The 20,748-nt window shown below is 40.3% G+C and overlaps 1 protein-coding gene across 7 annotated transcripts in view; it reads left to right on the top strand.

Moving 5' to 3' along the window:
• Positions 1–20,748, top strand: part of PIK3C2A (phosphatidylinositol-4-phosphate 3-kinase catalytic subunit type 2 alpha) — a 233,236-nt gene that overhangs the window by 50,989 nt on the left and 161,499 nt on the right. For 3 of the 7 annotated variants that reach the window (XM_072619610.1, XM_072619609.1, XM_072619608.1), the window contains exon 1: positions 14,883–15,206. The exons of the other annotated variants lie outside the window; for them this stretch is intronic. The gene's annotated coding sequence lies outside the window, so the exon portion shown is untranslated. Of the gene's footprint in view, positions 1–14,882; positions 15,207–20,748 lie in introns of those variants that run through there. 7 annotated transcript variants of the gene reach the window in all.

The following is a 20,748-nucleotide window of genomic DNA, read 5'->3' as shown; positions in this document are numbered from 1 at the left end:
CAAATGAAGTCACAAAGAATCAAACACAGTTGAAACAACAAAATTATAGAGCAAGATCTCTCCACATCCTATAGTTGTACAACTGATTTTTCTCAGATTTTTGAAAATTGAGGTATAAAAAAGGGAAAGAAGCAAACATTTATTAGGCACATACTATGTGCCAGGCATTGTGCTAACCATTTTATAAATGTAATCTCATTTGATCTTCACACTTATTGGACTAGCCCAGTGGTTGGTACTTAATAGATGCTTGTTGACTTGGCTTGTTAAGTACTAAATTGCTTCATCTTTTCAGCATCTTAAGATCTTTTCTAATCTTGATTTCAACATCCAGCACATTATGTATTCCTCTCTCTGTTATATTGACCACAAATTTAATATGCATTTTTTTGTATGTATGTCTTCATTCACACCAAGGATTAAAATGTTCAGATATTTTACCAATAACCTTTGAAAATGCTTCTCCAATCAGCTTGGAATCTGTTATAACAGTAATATCCAGGTCACAGTTGTTTATCTTGACCCCAATATACCATGAGAAAGTTTGCCAAATGCCTTGTCAAAATTTAGGTATGTAATGTCTCTGGTATTCTCCTCGCCAGCTGGTCAACTAACTAGGACACACTTGAAAGAGTTAGAGAACAATAAAAGGTGGCGTATAATCATGTATTACAGGTTTTGGTATGGATTGTAAATACAGTAGAAATTCAGACATGGGCAAGTTCTGCTGGAGCCTGCTCCATAATTGTTAAATTTTCAGTGTAAACATTTATACTTTCAAAATTGTCAAGGCAACCAATCAGGGCTTGATTTATTGTTTCATTGATTGTCTAGACTTTTCAAATTATCCCATTCCATTCTGTCTCCTCCAACAGATGGCTCTCTCTGTCATCCCCTCTCTATCATTTGCTTTCAGTCTCTCCCTCTCGACTGGCTCCTTTCCTACTGAGACATGAGCATGTCTCTCTCCCCCATCCTGAAAAACCACTCTCCGCTGGATCTCTGGGTCTCCTCTGCTGGATTCTCCTCCAGTTCACACCCTTTAAGGTTGATGTCTCTCAGGACTCTGTCCGGGGTCTTCTTTTCTCTATATAACTACTTAATGATCTCATTAGTTCCCATGGACCTAATTACTGCCTTTAATGATGATTTTCAAGTATACTTTTCCTGCCCCAATCTCTCTGCTGACCTCCAGTCTTGTATCTTCATTTGTCTTTCCTACATCTCCAAGTAAATATCCATAGACATATTAAATTCAATATATTCAAAAGAGAATTCATTATCTTTCTCTCTACACCCTCCTCCCCATGCCCATACCTTCCCAATACCATCCTTCCAGTCTCTCGGGCTCCCAATCTAGGAGTCATCCTGGATTCTTCATTATCATTTACCCCTAACCCCATATCCAAAACGTATTGATTTCAGCTTTGCAACATCTCTTGAATGCATCCCCTTCTCTGCTCTGATACTATGTCCATTCTAGTAGATGCATACTTGAACTACTGAATAGCCTGTTGGTTGGACTCCTTGCCAAAAGTCTCTCCCACTCCAATCTATTCTGTATTCAGCCACTAAAGTGATTTTCTTAAAACAAAGGTCTGATGATGTCATACACACAATAAACACACACGCACGCACACACACACACACACACATTTAATAGCTTCCTGTTGCTTTTAGAATGTTAGACATTCAAAATCCTTCATAACCTAGCCTAGTTCTTACTTTCCAGTCTTCTAACACTTTACTGCTGCTATTCAGTTATTTCAGACTTATTCCAACTCTCCATGGCCTAATTTGGTGTTTTCTTGGCAAGGATACTGGAGTGGTTTGCCATTTCCTTCTCCAGCTCATTTTACAAGTGAGGAAACTGAGGGAAACCATGTTAAGTGATTTGCTCAGGGTTACACAGCTAATAAGTGCCTAAGGATGGATTTAAACTCATGAAGATGAGTCTTCCTCATTCCAAGCCCTGTGCTCTATCTGCCATGCCACCTAGCTGCCCTCTAGCACCTTGCAAAGTGCTGCTCCCAACCCCTAAGTATTCTTTGATACAGGGACATTGCCCTCCTGACTGTTTCATGAACAAGACACTCTATCTCTCAGCTCAGGGTATTTTCTCTGGCTATTCCCATGCCTGAAACATTCTCCCTCCTCTCCTCAAACTACTGACTTCCCTGGTTTCCTTTAAGTCTCAGCTACAATTCCACCTTCAACAAGAAACCTTCCCTAATCCCTCTTCATTCTAGTGCCTTCCTTCTGCTATTTCCTATTTATCCTGTACCTAGCTTGCTTTGTATATATTTGCATGTTGTCACCCCCATTAGACTAAGTTCCTTGAGACAGGGACTGTCTTTAGCCTTTTTTTTGTATCCCCCAGTGCTTAGCACAGAATCTGACACATAGTAAGCACTTAATAACTGTTTAGTGAATGAATAAATGAATAAAAGTGATGAAAAATCTTAATAATCAGATTAAACTTAAAAATGTGTCAGGTACATTTTTTTTCTGGGAGAGCTGGTAGTTAAACATTAACTATCCCACCTCTGGAAATGAGTGAGGTCACTGAGGGTCAGCTTATTGGGAGAAGGCTTCTACAAGGAAGTGAGACTTCAGCAGGTCCTTGAAGGATAATAAGAGGTAGATCTGTTAAAGACAAGGGGTGGAGAATATTCTAGATTTGGGAAAAGGAGTATGAGAAAAGGAACTGGAGGCAACAATGAGCATGGTCACCATAAAGACTCCAGGGCAGAGGGTTCTTTTTGGAGAGTAATGGTAGGTAAGACTAGAAAGATAGGGTAATACCTTCTATAGAAGTGCTTGAAAGCTAGAGTAATGTAGAAAGCCCTTTTCTAGCTCTAAAAATGTGATTCCAGGACTTGATGAAACAGGATATGGATTCTTGAACCAGATGGTGGCTGTAGTTAGCCACATGTCCAGGCCTGAGAAACAATTTGGAACTGGCCAATTATAAAGAATGTTACTATCTGAGAAATAACTTATACCTTACTCCCCAAAATGTACTCTTCGATTCAGTAACATTGCCCTCCTGCCTGTTCCATAAACAAGACACTCTATCTCTCAACTCAGGGTATTTTCTCTGGCTGTGCTCCACTCCTGGAACACTCTCCCTCCTCCAGTCTGACTACCGACTCTCCTGGCTTTCTTTAAGTCCCAACTAAAATGTCACATTCTACAAAAAAAGCCTTCCCAGCCCCTCTTCATTTTAGAGCCTTCCCTTCTGCTATTTATTTCCTATTTATCTGGCAGAGAGCTGGCTCTGCATGCATTTGTTTCCTTACTGTGTCCGCCATTAGATGATAAGCTCTGTAAGGGCAGGGACTGATTTTTCTCTCCTTTCCTATCCCCAGTACTTAACACAGTGCCTGGCACATAGTAGGTTCTTAATAGATGTTTATTGATTGATACCTCATGTTAACTCATATTACTTGACAATTTACAATATACTTTCTTCACAATAGGACTGTGAGATAGGTAACTGAAAGGGTATTATTCCCATTTTACTGATGAGGAAAGGTTGAATGACTTTGGTTAAAAACAATTTTACAACTTTAATTTATATGTCTCCATTTTGTATATGTGACAATTGCAAATAGCCACAGAGTCTAATTTTTCAAATGTTTGAATTTTCCTGGCCATAAAAGTCATTTCAATTAGTATATTTCTGACATCTTGCTTTTTGAGTTGATAATAAGTAATGGTACATATATGGGACCTCAGATTTCAAATGAGTTTCACATGACAATTAATAAATATTTATGTCATAAAAAAATCAATATAATTATCCCCACATATTTGAGAGAATGTGTGCTGTAGTGGAAGGAGTGCTAGATTTGGAGTCAGGAGATCTGGATGCAACTTCAGCTTCAGACACTTAATGGGAAAGTCACCTCAGTTCTCTGTGCCTTGGTTTCCTCATCTGTAAAATGGAAAGAATACTATCTTCTACCTTGTCGTTGTCCATCCTTCATTCCTGAGGAGGACCAATGGCCTCAGGAAGGTGAGGTCTTGACTTGCAAGTGAATTGGATTTAAGTGAGGCAGAGCTATGCAAAATCATCAGCCTTACTCTCTCTATCAAAGTCATTGGACTCCAGTGGCAAGATATAGGTCAAGACTACTGGCGATGGTCCCAGATGCAGTGGGACACCTTGGTCTTTTTAAGCTAAGGTCTTTCCCAGGTGTCAGTTGACTGAAGCAACACCCATTCAGTCACTAAGGCTAGGTAAGAATTCAGGCAAAAGAAGGATTACTTTGCCTTCATAATCAGTCTGGGAGGGGAAGACCCACAGAGTTTCTGGCCAGAACAGAAACAATTGCTATTTACACTCCAACTCCTATCCAACAGGTTTGTTGAGAGGATCAAATGAGATAACATGTATAAATGACTTTTCAAACCGTAAAGTGCTATTTAAATGTTAGCTATCCTTTTAAGGGCACACAGACATATGGAAGTTTAACAAATTGCCCTTTACAACGTTCCCTAATGTGGGTTAGAATTTACTTTTATCTCATGCATATATTTCAAGTCCACAAAGGAAAACCTCATACAACAAAACAAAAAGTCAGAAGGCCTTCCACCTGCTGGGAGCATAGGATTGTGTCCTTTGGCTGGCCCTGTGTTGAAAAAAAAAAGAAATTTTTTCAAAGTCAAAGGAGAAGCCTCATGTTGTCTGAAATGGGTGGGAACTTAGATAATTTCTGAAATGTTACTGGCAGTAAACCCTGAGAGAAAGGAAGTATATCACTTATAAATAAATATTCAGCTATAAAAATCAGAAACACTTGCTTCCAAAAATAAATAGTGGCTAAACAAGGTCTCTTGCTCAGAAACAGGGTCTGTGATTTTTCTTCTATGATTCAGTCATCATCGATTAAAAAAATTTCCTTAGGTTTCCAAGGGAAGGTTTCCCTTTGAAATGCTATTAATCTTTTATAATTTATGTCATTTTTTTTATCCCTTCCTCCTCCAGCAGTGAATATTGGTCAGTCTACTTTGCTGCTAAGGAAAGAGGAACACCATTTTCACATTTATTATGTACATTGATAGAACTTAGCATGAGTCTGGTATTGGTTTTCCCACCCTCACTCCCTACCAAGTTTCACAGTGGCATAATTATAGTTAAGTAAATGTGATTCAAATTTTCTACTAATAGACAAAGAAATCATCAATCAAATAGCAAAGCTTTTAATTAGAACAGAGTAGCAAAATAAATAACAAGGAAAAATTCCCCCATACAAAAAGATATATAATCTCCCACAGATTTCTTGCCACCAATGGGAAAGGAAACATTCCCTTGACAACTTACAATATATCCTGGCTAGAACACCTCTCATGGCTGTTTTTCCAGCAACCAACTGTATCTTAACTATTTCTGCTCTCTATCCCTGTAACTACCATTCCTTTTTGCTTCAGAAACTGTCTCTTATCCTTAGGTCCCCAGACGCTTCAGCATCTTGTCCTCGTGAATATGAGACTATTCATGTTTAGGGTTATTTCTGCTCTCGTGTTAATCAGACTACAGCTTCACACAGCCAGCACAAAAAGACAGCCTTCAGATCATGGACTTTCTTTTCCATTTATCTCCCAGGCTGGCTTGGAATATGTACTTGGGATGAGTAAATTCTTTCATCTCTCATCATGTCCATGACAGCTAGCACCAGAAATATGTCTTTTATTCTGGATTTTTGACATACTTCTAGAAGGCATTTAGTACCACTATAGCTGATTATCTTTGCCCTGAATTTCTGCAGCTATACGCAGACCACTGCCCTCTTTATAGTAGAAATGTCACTTAACATTAAAAAATGAGGTGGATAAGATATATAATAAGGTTGTAGGAATTAGAGCTAGAAGGGAAGAGATCTTTTAATCCACCCTCTTCATTTTATAGAGAAGATATCTGGAGAGAGAGGAAGTAATCTGCCAAACATCACCTAAGTTATATAAATGGCAGAGTCAAGATTTAAACAAAGGATCTGTGACTCTAAATCCACTTCTCTTTTTATTTTAACCAATGAGCTTGATTCCTCAATTCTTAGTTTATCTTTGTTAGAAACAAGAGTTTGACTTCTAGAGTCAATGAACAAAGTTTAGAAGAGCAAGAGATCATTACTGGATGTAGGCAAGCAAGAAAGACTGCATGGAAGAGACACATTTGAACTTGTACTTGAGCAATGGATAAAAATTTAGCAACCCAAGGCACAAAATACTTCTGGGCAGAGTCATTGTTAACCCTGGGCTCCAGGTGCAGACACTGTCCAACGGCAAATGGAAACCTCAGGGCAGGCTGATAATATTAGTGTCACAAAGGTCTAGATGTCCTGGAAAACTCTTAAGACATTGTAACTTCCTTCACTTGCTGGTCTCAATACCTGTAACAGGACATCAAATTCAGCATTCTACAGCAATAAGTTGTAGGGAATTCAGTGGGGACAAAGGGGAGATCAATGTAAGCTAAAAGAGTCAGCGAACACTTCATGATACTTGAATTATGAGTAGAGATATGTTTTTGCTTCAGGTACTTTAACCCTAAACTTTCATACAAAGAGCAGAAAAAAATACAATACAGGAAAACCTACATAAGAATATAAAAACTCTGGGGAAAGTGAACTATTTCTCTTATAGAACATCTCCTAAATATACTTTGTCTGCTCCAAAGTAATAATAATCTCTTACATGAACATAATGCTTTATTCAGTAATCAGGAAAATGATTTGTTACTGGTTAAAAAAAAGAGAGGTTGATCAATAGAACAAAAAAACCCACAACATACACAAGCAAATTAACGCAGTAGTCTAATGTTTGAAAAGCCCCAAAACCCAAGCTGTTGTTGTAAGAACTCACTTTCTGGCAAAAACTGCTGAGAAAATTGGAAAGCAATCTGGCAGAAACTAGATATAGGTGAACACCTCATACCATAAGGTCCAAGATAAGTTCCATTGACATAAAGGGTGACATAAATTTGAGGAGCAAAGGAGAAATTGCCTTTCAGATCTGTGGATAGGGAAACAGTTCATAATCAAATAAAGTACAGGGAAGATCCCAGAAGATAAATGAAAAATTTTGATTTTCTAAAATTATATTTTTTGTAGAAATAAAACAAATGCAGCTAAAATTAGAAGGGAAGCAGGTAACTTTAAAAAACATCTTAGCAGCAACTTATCTGATAAAGGTGTCTTTTACAGAACATAAAAGAAACTGGTTGATTCATATTCTTTAGAATAAGAACCATTTCTCAATTGACAAATGGTCAAAATCATAAACAGGTAATTTTCTGCAAAAAAAAAAAGTGACCTATCAATAACCATATTAAAAGATGCTCCAAATCACAAATACTCAGAACAACTCAAACTGAAGCTACTCAGAAGCTCTACATCACATTCCTTAAATCAGCAAAGTTGACCAAAAAAAAAAGGAAAATGACAAATTTTGAAAAGGTTTCTGAAAAACAGGCACATTAGTTCACTGTTGGTAGAATTGTAGATGGATCTAGCCTTTCTGGGTTTTTTTGGTTTGTTGTTATTGTTGTGTTTTTGTTTTTGTTTTTTTGAGGCAATTGGGGTTAAGTGACTTGATATAAATTCAGGTCCTCCTGACTCTAGCACTGGTGCTCTTTCCACTGTGCCACCTACCTGTTCCCAAGATCTAGCCATTCTGAAGAGAAATTTGGAACTATGTCCTCAAGTTACTAAATTGTACATAATAGATCTGTAGTCCCCATAGTGTCAAAGAACAGAAACTAAAGGAGTATCCATCTACTGGAGAATGACTGTACAAGTTATGGTATATGAGTGTAGTGGAATACTATTGTGCCATAAGAAATGACAAAAGTGATGGTTTCAGTGAAATCTGATAAGGCCTGCATGAACTGATGCAGAGTACAGTAAGCAGAACCAAGAAAACAATGTATACAATAGCAACATTGTGAAAACAATGAAGTTTGAAAGACTTAAGAACTCTGATCAATGCAATGACCAGTCATAATTCTAGACCACTAATGATGAAGTGTGCTACCCACCTCCTGACAGAGATATGATAGACTCAAGGTGCAGATTGAAACATATATTTTTGGACATGGTCAATGTGGGAATTTATTTTGCTTGACTGTGCATATTTGTTAAAAGAGCTTGTTTTATTTTTCTTAATTTTTTCCAAGGCAGAGGAGAGGAGGGAGAAGTGAGGGGAAGATAAAATAGACTTTTGTTAAGTAAAAAAAAATAAAATAAAATGTAAAACAACAAAAAAGACAATGTTTTATGGCTTATGTTTTTGAGACTTTGTATCTCCATCTCTCTCCACTTTACTGCTGATTGGCATAGAAGCTTTGGTCTGTTCGGTTTTTCCAACCTAGACAGGTTCCTTTTTCTGTAGGAAGTCTGGTGGCTTCTCTTTCCCTGGGAGCTCACCATATTCCTGCCAGACTTAATTTGATTGACATTTGATGGACTTTAGCCCTTTTGTTGCTCACAACTCCAGAACTCAAATGATCCCCCAGACTTATTAGCCAGGACTATAGGCATATGCCACCATACCTTCCCTGCCTTTATGGCTTTCAAAGCATTATCACATCATTGTCATGTTTTGGTGCTTTAGGGAAGCAGGACAGAAGAAGCAAGTATTTAGAAAGTTTAGATTTGGATTTACAGTGGTAAGTGTACTGGATTTGGGGTCAGAGGAACTAGTTCAAGCAATCAGTCAACATTTATTAAGCCTAATGCATGCCAGGCAATGCATTAAGGTCCAAGCTTGGTTCTCCTACTTCCTCTGTGTGACCTTAGGCAAATCATTTTGTTGGTTGAAAGCTATCTTATTAACTTGGGGTTTACTGGCTAGATTTCTTTCTCAAAGACCGTGTCACTCTGGAGCTCCTAGACTGGACAGCAATTGGTAGGTTCCTGCCCTCCTAGCACAGAGAGAATGTAAATAGTAAATAGTAACTGTTTCTCTTGGCCAGCAATCCTGAGGGTCTTCCCCTCCTGTTGCATCCTGGGCCATCTCCAGTCATCCTGATGAATATCAGGTCACTGGACTCAGATGACTCTGGAAGAGAAACAGGCTGGTGACCTTGCACAGCCCTCTCTCATTCAAATCCAAGTCAACTGCAGGTCATGTCATCATTCCCTAATGTCATGGTCCTCTCCGAGAACACAGAACAAATACAAGACAAATCAATTAACCCCACTAATTGATCTTACTAGATGAGCTTTAAAATCTCTTCCAGCTCAGAATGTTTGATCTTATATGTTCAGAGAGGTTGCCCAAGGTCCCACAGCTAGTAAGTAGCTGAACTAGGATAAGAACCCCTCTACTTTCTATTCCTGGTCTAGCCTATTGGTCCTCTTTCATTTCATCACAGTACCTCTCCATCTTGACAGTTAAAGTTTGGTCATGGCTTTGATCATCTTTACCTTGTTGACTGTTTTTCCTTGCCTCTTCTTCTACAAATTCCTGCCAGGTTATCTTCCATGCCATTGATAATCTTTGGTTGGTGGTATGTTAGCCTAAGAGAAGACCTGGGTTCTAGTCCAAATTCTGCTAACTTATGAGTTCTGTTAACTGGGGCAATTACTTAACTGCTCTCACTCTCAATTTCCTGATCTGTAAAATGTGGATAAAACTTACTTGTTTACCTCACAAAGTTGTTGAGGGGATCAATTAAATAAAAAATAGATTTATTAAGAACTACCAAATGCAAAAAACTTTTCTGAGAATACAAGGATGAGAAAAATTTTTCTGCCTTCAAGAAGCTTACTATCAACTAAGCAGGGTTGAGGAGGGAGAAGTGAGAGGAAGATAAAGATTTTTGTTAAGTGAAAAAATAAAATATAAATTACTAGGGGTAGAGGAAGGGAGGGACATGGCATATATACAGATACAATAATAATAATAATAATAATAACCAGCATTTATGTAGCACTTGCTATGTGCCAAAGACTGTGCTAAGCACTTTACAGTTATTATCTCATTTGATCCTCACAACAACTCTGGGAAGTATGTGCTATTTTATCCCCATTTTACAGATGAGGAAACTGAAGCAAACAGAAGTTGAATGGTTTGCCTACAACTAGAAAGGGTCTGAGGCTAGATCTGAATTCAGGTCTTCTGGAATCCCAACCAGATTTTCCTTCTACCATGACACCTAGCTGATATGATAAAATTAATCAGTTAACAGACATTTATGAAACACAATAGTTTAGGGAAGTAGCATGTGATAAAAGCAAAATAACAAAATGTTCAGATGAAATATTTTGAGAAAATCTGAGGATCAGATGAGATTATGTACGTGAAAGTGCTCTGAAAATTGCAAAGCACCACACAAATGAAAGATATTAGAGTATTATAAAATTCTGGTTCCACCGGTGTCACTTTGGTAAGTCACTTGGTCTCAGTGGATATCAGATTCTTCATCTCTTAATTGAGGGATTTGGATTGGAAAGTTTCTAAGGTCTCTATCTCTAAATTTATGAGCCTGTTATCTTCTGACCCCTATCATCAATAAATATTTATTGTCTGTTGTGTAAAGAGTAGATTCAAAGATTCACCTTAAAGGGATTAGTCTAGCCCTGGGGTGGGGAACCTGTTGCCTTGAGGCCACAGGTGGCCTTCTAAGCTGCAGATTCTCCAATCCAGTCTAGGTGTTATAACTCATCCCTTTCTTACCTTTATAACATCTAGGCTTAGATATAGCCTCAGGTCCTAAATGTCATTTGTGTGGTGTGGTCTTTCATCCATCCTCCTTTTACTCTTTCACTTTTTTCTTCCCTTTTCTTCCAAAGCCCAAATGGACTATTTTCTACACTTTGCTTTAGGTGATAGGTAATACAGTACACAGAGTACTGGGCCTGGAGTCAGGAAGATCTGAGTTCAAATACCGACTTAGATACTGACTAGCTTTGTGATCCCGGGCAAATCTGTTTGCCTCAGTTTCCTCATTTGTCAAATGGGGATGATAATAGTACCTCCCTCCCCTTAGTGTTGTTGTGAGGATCAAATGAGGTCAGAGTTGTAAAGCACTTTGCACAGTGTCTGGCACATAGTAAGCACTGTATAAATGTTAGCTATTATTATTTATTTAATCTGTAGTATTCCTTTGAATTACCCCTATGTACTCAAATTCTCATGTTGGGTGATTAGGGGAAGGATTATACCCATTCAAGGTACTCTATAGGTCCAAGTTCTTAAAACTGATACTTGTGAGCCTCCTGCTCTCCTCTCCCCCATATGATTCCCTTAAAAAACCATAAGACAAAATTAGTTCATAGTGAAGGCATTTCCTGAAATGGAATCATAAGAAAAGTAGCAACAAAACATCTTCCCCATAAACCTGGAACACAAATCTCCCACAAGTACACACAGAATCAGTGGAAATAATGGAAGCTCATAGGGTTCATCAGTGGAATGGCATCCCAGGTAGCCCATGAAGCCAAGGCAGCTGATATCTCAAGTGCCATTAACCCCTTTCATAGCAGTGTTCCTTGCAAGGTACAAAATCTTGGCTGAATCAGTTACCCCACCAGGCCCCCAGGCTTACTCAGGGGCAGGGCACATGGTTGATGCTTCACTATAGTCTCTGCCTCCTCTAGCTTTGGGCTCCACAGAAATCCTGGCCTAGGGTATTATTATGTACCAACAACAACCAAATAAGCCCAAAACAAAAAAAATTAGTATTCTCAGCTCTGGCAACCACTGTCTCCAGAGAACGATAGCAACTCTAGATTCTTGACTCCTCTCACTAACTCAATTTAACTTTAAAGCTGGATTTTCTCCACTGTCCATATGCTTCTGCTACAAGATGGCATTGCCATTTGTGGAGTGGGGAGGAGAGAAAACCCTTCCTTCTCTCTCCTCTAGCTTGCTGTTCCCTCTAAGAAGTGCAAGGGGAAAAGATCCTGAGCAAACAGTCTTGGGCTGACTGACAGACTAGCTAGCTTTTTATTTTGGTCATCTCTACCAACTATTAGATTATTTAGGAAATTCCTCTAGACCAAGTACAGTCCTCAGGGAATCTGGTCTCAGAAAAGACAATATATGTAAAGCACTTGGCACGGTGTCTGGCATTTAGTTGGTGCTCTGTAAATGTTAGCAGGTATTATTAACTAATTAATATGAGTAATGAGAGAAGTTATGTTCCTTTGTCTTATGATTTTTGGTTCATTAAAATCTCATTCTGCGGACAAATTATTTAAAACTTAGTTTTAGCCAGAGGCCTGTGGTTTCCCGAAAAGGAGGCATTTCAAAAATACTCCATATACAATATGAATCAGGTGTGGACAGGTATTTATTTCCATATACACAAATGTAATGTTAAACATAAAAGTCACAAGTGTGCATTTGATAAAAACAAAATTAAAACAGGAGTAACAAATTATAACTACTGTTACGATATGAGGAGAGGCTGCCATTTAGACTACATGAAATTTAAACCACCCCTGACTACACTGAATGGTTTCAGGAAGATGAGTACCCAGAATGTGCCAAAATTTTGTTATTATTGTTTTATTTAAGCACATTAAGAAAAAAATAACCTGAAATTGAATGTTGTATCCTTTAAAAAACCCTCCCAAGAATTTTGTCATTGTTTTTTAGTCACTACACAAATATAAATCCACATGGCTTGGGTCAAAGAGATTTTCAAAAGCAACATGAAATTCTGTCTCCTTTGAATTTTTCTCCACCTCCCATCCCCCACACTACCCCCATTCTTTCTCTTAGCAACAATACTTACAGCATTAACAAACAGAATTAACAGACTTATGCCAAAAGTAAAGAGTACTGAGTCCTTCTTCTATACTCATGGGACTATTTAGCCATTTGTGGGATGTCTGATTAGTCATTTTGCATTTCACCTCAGCTCTGCACTGTCCAAACAACTCCTCCCACACATCTGCTGATGTGGCCAGATTTGGGCCAGTCTTATTGGTGGCTGATTCCTTGGATGCAGGAACTTCCTCAGCTGCCAGTGAACTTCACTCATTTGACTTTGGTCCTCCAAAACTCTTGAGATTGGACATACTCATTTTTAGACTGAAATTTCATCACCTGCTTAGGAGAGGAAACACAAGGTAGAAAAGGTAAATTAGGCAAACTTACTCAGTTGAGTGTATGCTCCATGTACACTTAAATTCCATGCATTATAAAAGTCATATATTTGCGTTTGTACCTCAACTCTTCTGTTGTTTAACTTTGTCAGTATTACTTGTCTGTATTCATGAATTCTTAAGGATAAGAAACCATAAAGACATTTAATTTGCTTTGGGACATTTAATTTGTTTTGTGCAAAACACAGCAGGGCATCCTTGCTCCTGGGTGTATGTTTGTGTGGGAGGGTGGCAAATAATAAACTGTTTTTGTTGCTGCTGTTGCTGCAATCTACCAAGGGTATGGAGCTGTGTAAAGCTAAATTATTTTACTGCTCATTTCCAAGGAGAATTTCTGAACTGGAAAGAACATAGAGATCATCCACTGATCCCAGTTCTACCCTGTTATTTTACAAAGGACGAAACTGAAATTAGAAAGATTTTGACAGGGCTCTTGGGAGAAAAAAATACCATCTTTGAAGTTAAAATGAAGACCTATGCCACATTTATGACCTCTAAATTGTATGTGCAATCTTTAAATCTTAAAACTGAAGCCAGAGAGGCAGGAAACAGAGGATACGTCCATTTGATCTAGTCAGTCTGGGTCCAAAATGACAGCAATACGTGGCGACATGGTTGACTTTTCATCTGCGAAGTTACTGTTCCATATCATGAACGCATTTATCTCCACAATGCCATAGTCTGCCAGATATGATATGCCATGAGACTTACACTTCAAATTCTTGATCACGAGCCAAGTTCTGACGAGCTGCTTTTTACCCTGAGTGACAGAGAGGAGGGGACTCGAGCCAAACTCTCCTACATCTGATTTGGGACAGTTCTTGTGGATCACAGGCTTTGTAAGAGAGAATTAGATTTACGGAACTCTGAATTGAAACCAGGAAACTGGCTATGACAGTCATCCGCTGCCCGCTGCTGAACAATGACCATGTTTCTGAGGTTAAGGGAATAGGGAAGGGAGGAGGCATTAGGGGGCCGAACGTTTCTCCTGGGGATGCTTAATTTGGCCCAGCTACTCCGTCTCCTCTGCAGCGATCCTTCCACCTACCCTGAAGGCACGCGGAGCCCTCCCAGAGAAGCTCCCAGGAGAAACTCGCCTTTGGGTGAAAATCATTCACCGACCCCCCACCCCCCACCCCCTTTCTGTTTGCTCCTGAGCAGCCGATCGTAGAAATTCCAACTTTGATCAGGAGATAAGGCTGAACAATGCAGTGGAGCAAAACAGGGATTCCTCCGGGACCTTCCTCTGGGGTGTGTCGGAGCCGCTGAAGTTGGGGGGAAGGAGCAGGAAGGGCGGGGAGCAAAGAGGCGAGGAGCTGACCCGCTCAGGACCTCGGTGCTGGCCTCAGAGGAAGCAGTCGGGGCTCCGTGCTCCCGTCTCATTCAGTGGGTGGGTGCGTTTCTTACAAGTGTGGGGGCTGCCTACTGGAAGCCTCCGCTGTGTCTGTTCTTCTGGCTCTTCAGCCTAGTCAGCTGTAATCACCTGGGACCCTGGGCAAGTCACTTTCCTTCCCTGAGCCTCAGTGTCCTCATCTGTAAAATGAGAGGCTTCCATTGGACGGTCCGTCCAGCTCTTCTTGCATCGAAGGTCCGACGAGGTGTATTCTATTTCCAAAGAACGGAACAAACCTGGGCGGGAGGAAGAGGGGTGAGGGAGGAGGTGGCGCCAGCCTGGGCAGGACGACGAAGTGAGTGAGGAGGGGGCGGCAGGGGAAAGAGCGGGGCTATCCCTTCGGGGGAGCAGGCTGGCCGTCAGGGGCACGGGAACGCAGGCGGCTCGAACGCCGAGGGGGAACGACCATCTCCGGGCTCGGGGCGGCGGGGCCGTTCGGCTCCGTATCCCCAGTGTAGCCGACCTCCCCCAGCCCGAGCCTCACCGGACTCGCCCGGGCCCCGCCCACTGGCCCAGGTAGGCCAGCCGCGCCAGCCAATCATCGGGCCGCCCAGGGCGCGGGAGGCGGCTCTTCCCGAGCCGGAAGTGACGCGCGGCTCCTAGGCTGGCCGCGGACTGTCGGCCGAGGCTGCTGAGACGGCTGAGGTAAAAAATGGCTTGGACGGCGGCGGCGGCTGCTGAGGCAGTGTGAGGTGAGGAGAGAAGCGAGGCCGGACTCCGGCTGCACGGCGGGGCGCCGGCTCGGAGTCCCGGGATCCCGGTCCCGCGAGGGCCCCGGGGCTCCCGAGGTGGGAGGGACGGAAGGAGGAGAGGGTCGGGCCCCCGGTACCCGCCACCGTCGGCCGCCGCCCCCGGCCCGCCTGGCTCCCTTCCTTCTGCGGCTGCTGCGCGGCTCGCTCGCCCGCCCTCCCTGGGGGCGAGGGGTCCGAGCCCCTCCCTCGCCCCATCTCCCCGCCCTGGCCGTCCCGTCGGCGCCGGCGTTCCGGCCGGGCCCCCGCAGGCCCCGCCCGGCCCGGTTCTTCCCGGCCGCGTCTCGTCGCTCGGGTGTCCTGTTGTGCAGGGCGGTTGTGGGGCTCGGGCCGGAGAGTTAGGCTTCTCCGGCCCGGCCTCGTCTCCCGGGCTGGGGCATCCAGCAGCCCCCGGGCTCCTGCTCCTCCTCGTCCCTCGGTGCCCCCGGAGCCCCCAGCTTTTTGGGTGGGAGAGCCAACTCGGTCCTGTCTGCACGTGTTCATTTTGTGGGAAGATTTGGAAAAATCCTTGTCTAGCTGTTATTCACTGACCGGGTCGAGTAATTGGGGCGGGGGGAGCGTAGGTAGGCTGCTTTTTGTAGGTTCTTAACTTTCTAAAGGCTCTGTCCATCCGCGGATCAGTGGGGGAGGCCGTGGGGAGTCAGGACTGCTAGGGAAGTGAGGAAGGAAAAAGGGAAAAAGATGTGAGGAGGGACTTGAGGGAGATAGAAGAGGAGCAAGTGATAGTCTGTAGTTACACCGATCTTGTAATCGCGTAAAAACGCGATTATATTGACACCAAGAAGAATGGAAAGGGAATAGCCCTTGGGAGAAGTGTTCCTATTAAACCTATGCCCTGTAATCCTTCTGGGTGGTGTTAGGACGGAAAAGATGTTTAGTGTGTAAGAGCCACACTAAACAGAGCCACTGATTGGCCGCAGTTCAAATGGAAAAGAAAAAACAACACAGTAGCTGGAAATGTGATGCAGAACAGAGGTGGAAGGAAGGCAAGCTAATCATTAATAAATCTTCATAAATAAGGATAATAGGAGAATATTTACTTATATTAATCATCCAAGTAGAATGTTGACTGCTTGAGGGAAAGGTCGATTGTATCCTTAGCACCTAGCACACAGTAGGTGTTTAATATATGTTCTGTTGCTACTGAAGACTCAGGAAGACTTTTCTAGAAAGACTTTGAACTTTTGTACCTTAGCTGGTGAAGTTAATGTTCTCATAGGAAAAAGCACCTATGGTATGCAGTGTTCATTCTTTTATTCTAACCTTTTCCTTAATCGTGTGGGTGTTGCAAGTCAGGGTTAAGGTTTCTTAGAGATTTTAAAAATAGTTTGGAAATACATATCTTTTGAATGTTAACCAAGTTTATCTTAGAGTACTAAAAATAATTACACTTGATTACAGTCAGTTTACAGGCTTTCTTATAATTTGTCAGTTTGTAATTTCACTCGGTTGAAAAAATGCTAAAGAAGTCATAACAGATTTATCAGTTCTGAAATAATTTTGGCTAAATTATTTGGACAAAAAACTCAAATTATTCTCTTTTAGAAGTTTAATATGTTTCTATAGTTCTTGGTAACCAGTGACAGAAGGTTTGGAAAAGGGATGAATATGTTTTGTGTTTGTGTTCATGTTGGCTTTAGTGTGCATTTTAAATAATGTTTTTAATACTGTTTCATGATTCTTTCAGTTTTGCGAATTACAGCTGGTATGCTATGAAATTAAAAGTTTTTGAAAAGGACTGAATATTTATTAGTTGAATAAAGGCTTTGGTAGCATGCTTATCAAATTTGTAGATTACGCAAAGCTAGGAGAGACAGTTAACATAATGGAAGATAGAATCCAAATAGATCTCAGTAGGCTAGAATGTTGGGCCAAATCTAAGAAGATGATATTTAATAGATATAAATATTTTATACTTGGGTACAAAGAAACCAACTTTAAAAAGTTTAAGATAAGGGGAAAGTCTTGACTAGTCATTTTTTATAGGAAAAAGATCTGGAGTTTTTGTAGATTGTGCTCAGTCAGTAGGATATAATAGTAAAAAATACTAATTTGATTTTAGGTTGTGTTAAGATGAGAGGCATAAGTGTCCAGGACCAGGGAGGTGATCTTCTCAGATCACTTCTGAAGTATCATGTTTTGTTCTGATATCACAGTTAAAGAACATTGGAGGGTAACTAGGAATAACAGTGCAAGGCCTCAAGAAATCTTCGGATAAAGGGGGGATGTTTAACCAAGAGAAGAGAATACTTTTAGAACATGGTAACTGTTTTCCAAGTGCAGAACCAGAAACAGAGAACGATTTAGGAGGAATAATAGATAGAAGGGAGATCCTTGGAATGAGGTTGTGTGTAGGAAGACTTACTACTTAAACGAAGAAACTTTCTAATAATTAGAGCTGTCCATAATGGAATTAGTTGCCTCAAGAGGGTCATGAGTTCCCACATCAGTGAAGTTGTTCAAGTATAGGTTGGACTAGTTAGCCTTTCCAATTCAGATTCTGATTCTCTTCTTCCTATTACCCAAATGCCTCTTTCTTCTCCACTTAGATTCAAATCTAAAGTCAGTTCCTAACTCTGCCACTAACTTCTCCAGGTCTCAGTTTTTCTCTTTTGTAAAATGAAAGGGTTGATCTCCATAGTTCCTTCCACTTCTCAGTTTCTATACTTGTTCATACATCTGAGGAAAACTTGTGCTGCTGAATTACTAGTAATGCCCTCACCATCTCTAGATGTAATAGGTCTTTACTCTTGTCTTGGCACTTAGCATGTATTTTATTTTTTTTTTACTCATTTGAATTGAAATTTTGGATGTTTCGGCCTCAGCTGAAATTTTAAGATTATAGTTCTAAATAGAATCACTCTCCTCCTTTTAGGCAAAGCTGTACCTTTTTGGTATACCTATTTGTGGATCTGTACCTACTACATTCTACAGCCTGTCTAAACATTTATAATATAAGGTGTATTTGAGACTGAAAATGTGAAATTGTTCATTGCTTGAGAAAGCCCTTTTTTTTTTTTTTTAGCAAATTAGAAATGATTTTTAAAAATGATTTTTAAAATTGTTTCTAACATTTTTTGTTAGATACTTTTAAAGTTTTTTTGTTGTTAAAAGAAGATATGTACAAATATGAGTATTAGAATGACCCTGATTTTCATTGCTATATATAGGCAGTTAGAGATGTGTTAGCAGTAATTTACCTTTTAACTTTCAGTACATGTTAAGCTACTATGTAATTAACTCTCCTGGTGTTAAATATAAGTTTTATACCTAGACTTCTAGTTATGCATTATTGATATGAATGGATAATGCAGTGCTTTGTTTAACTTAATTTCCTATTCGTTGAGAATGGTTTAAAGAGCCCTAGAAACTTGTTTTTAGGAAATTGTTATATGATCAACCATAAAAAGTAGGTAATCTCCATGATAATCATACTCAGATTGGCTAACTCAAGTGTTCTTTCCATTACACTATGTTGCTATGAGCTCTTGAGAGAATGGGTCTGTGGCTTTGTATCCTCAGGTTCCAACAGTGCCTTGTGCACAGTTAGACACTTGTTTTGTTTGAAAGCCATTTATTAAATCTCATTAAGTATTCCAGCCACACTTAGTGGATAGAGAACTGGCCTTTGGACTCCAGAAGAGCTGGGTTCTGGTGCCATTCCAGCACCTACTGGCTGTGTGTCCCTGGGTAAATCACTTAACCTCTCAGTACCCCAAAACAACTTTCTAGGACTAGGTTGCTGAGCAGTACAGATCTGCTTTGATAGAGAGGAAGTTATCTAACAGGAGTTTGCTATGACTGTGAAATTAGGTTTCACTGGTTCAAAAACAAAAAGGTAGTTATCGGTGTCTTTTGGGTACCTAGCACAGACCAGGACTCCAAGACTTGGTTGTTGGGGTTTATTAAGACTTCTGCAGGCAATATCCTTAATATTTCTTATTGAATATCAATTTAATAATATTATTAGCTTGAGAAAAGTAAAATGGATCCATATAAATGGGTGTGCATATATAAAATACTGCAGCTGAAGACACTGGATAGAAAATTATATTTGATTTGGATTATTCACAAAAGCCATTTGGAACCTGTTGGTCTAGAGTGGCATTATTAATATCTGGATTGTTTAAAATATTTTAGGAAGAGGAGAAAATTGAGGGACTAGAAAACAGCCATGAGATTATGATAATTTGACTGAAATGGTTAGAGTTAGTTAGGACTTAACATTGGGAATGAGCAATGCTGGAAAGAAAATAGATTGGTCACAAAGTAGAAGTAAAAGTTTACAGTAGAGCAAAACCACTTTTATGGAATCAATTGAAAGCAAAGTTGTTCTGGTTTTTTAATAAGATTTTCCACAAAAACAGAAATGAACAGTGTCCCTTCCTTCTTCCCCTGTCCCCAAAAGGTGCAGGGGGAGGCAGTAAGAAACCAAGGATGCTTACATTTGCACCACAGAATGAATTTCTGACTGCCTAGGAAAATAGAATCAAAGCAAATGCCTGTCACAGGTTGGGTAAACAATGGAGAATGAGGGCTGTTCAGGTGGGAAGACTCCCTAGAGAAGTTAAGCATGTTCTTAGCTGCTTGTATGGGACAGGATGGGACAGGACAAGAATGTTAGCGTGAGAATGACAGTCTTTGGAAAATATGAGTTGGGCTTTTTGGCCACCTGTCACATTAGGGGGAGAGAGGACATAATTTTCCAAGTGCTGTGGTGGTGATTTGGGTTAGATACACATTGTTCCCCCTCTAGAATGCTCCTTGTTGGCTCTTGGCTGGTTGGCTTTCTTGCTCCAAACTTGATAAACTCTGAGAAATGTTTAAGACAGATTCTGAAGGAGACAAGGAGACTTAGTAAGGTAATATACTACTTTACTCATTACATTATCCAAGTTAAACTTGTGATGGTAGTGATCAGAATAATTTTCCCAGGTGCTCTGATGTGTGTACAGCATTGAGTCCGGGTTCTTGGAGTGCAGATTTGGCCTAGTCTTGCCATACTGTAAACTTTTACTTCTACTTTTATGACCAAACTATTTTCTTTTCAGCATTGCTCATTCCCACTGGGCTTGGGAAAAGGCACACTTAAGTCCATGGAGCTCTAAACATGAAAAAAGTCTTGTTTTATTTTACTTGTTGTTATAATGGAGCTGGGCACTGCAAGTGGAGTTCAGGGCCTAGACGAGTCTACTGAGCTTGGAAAAGCTTGGAGTATAGATCAAATGATGATTTATATCCCTGTTGTCTAAGGGCCAGTCTAGTTAAATTCAGAGAAACTCATTAGCAGGTTGGCTGCAAGGCAATGACTTTTTTTTCTGAGGTTCTACAACTCTCAAAAGACTGTCTACTAAATAAATAAAGAGGGATTGAGTAATGAAAGTACCTATGCTAGTGAAATTGCAAATCCAGAAAATATTTAACTTAAAATAGTATTTGTTGAAATAGTAGTCTATCTGTCCCGGTAAAATTATTAAATAGAATA

Source organism: Notamacropus eugenii, chromosome 6 (genome assembly GCF_028372415.1).
Source record: "Notamacropus eugenii isolate mMacEug1 chromosome 6, mMacEug1.pri_v2, whole genome shotgun sequence".
In the NCBI taxonomy this organism is placed as follows: domain Eukaryota; kingdom Metazoa; phylum Chordata; class Mammalia; order Diprotodontia; family Macropodidae; genus Notamacropus; species Notamacropus eugenii.
This window is presented reverse-complemented; position numbering and strand designations above follow the sequence as displayed.